Source organism: Eleginops maclovinus, chromosome 12 (assembly GCF_036324505.1).
Source record: "Eleginops maclovinus isolate JMC-PN-2008 ecotype Puerto Natales chromosome 12, JC_Emac_rtc_rv5, whole genome shotgun sequence".
In the NCBI taxonomy this organism is placed as follows: Eukaryota; Metazoa; Chordata; class Actinopteri; order Perciformes; family Eleginopidae; genus Eleginops; species Eleginops maclovinus.
The window spans coordinates 1,352,595-1,353,476 of record NC_086360.1 but is presented as its reverse complement, the minus strand read 5'-3'; positions in this window follow the sequence as shown (position 1 = coordinate 1,353,476).

Genomic DNA, 882 nt, shown 5'->3' with positions numbered 1-882 from the left:
TGGAACTCCTTCGGTCCACTCGCTCTTTACGGCGCTTCCCTTATCACTAAAGTTACACTGCCGTGACGCCATTGGTGGACATGGAGTCACGTGACGGATGCTCACTGCCTCCTCTGTGAAAACAGCGGAGCTGCGGGTGGAGGAGGCGCAGAGGAGCTTTCACATGATCAGAGAGACTCTACAATATTCCTGAATGTGTACACAGCTGAAGCTAACTTTAACTCTATCGATATAAGCTTCACTAGAGGTGAATACATCCGGCCGGATACAGTATCGAGTTCTGCCATAATGCAGCTTTATTAAAATAATAATACAAATACATTTTTAGGTGCCTTTCAAAACTCTCAAGGTTGCGGTACAAGATACACAGAATACAAACAAAAACTAAACAAAACACAAGCAGAAAAACAAAACAACATAAACAATAAGAACACAGGCTGTATGATGAGTATATATATTATAGTATATAATAATAATAATAATAATAATAATAATAATAATAATAATAATAATAATAATAATAATAACAATAACAATGACAATAGAAATACTTGCACTACTAGTAGTTATATTACTACTACAACTACTGATACTACTACTTCATATAATAATAATAATAATAATAATAATAATAATAATCAGAACGGTTTTATCGTTATTTATATATTATGATTAGTAGTGGTATTTTTGAAATAATATGCTCATTAGGAGTTGCACTTTTTTGGGGTATCATAGTAAAATGATTATTTTGTTAAAGTAAAAACTAATTAGCACCAACAATGGTAAAACACAAAATAAAATGATTGATTATACAGAACGGCCCATTTAAGAGAATATCAATATCACTGTCCATATTTATTATTGATGCATTCATTTGTTCAG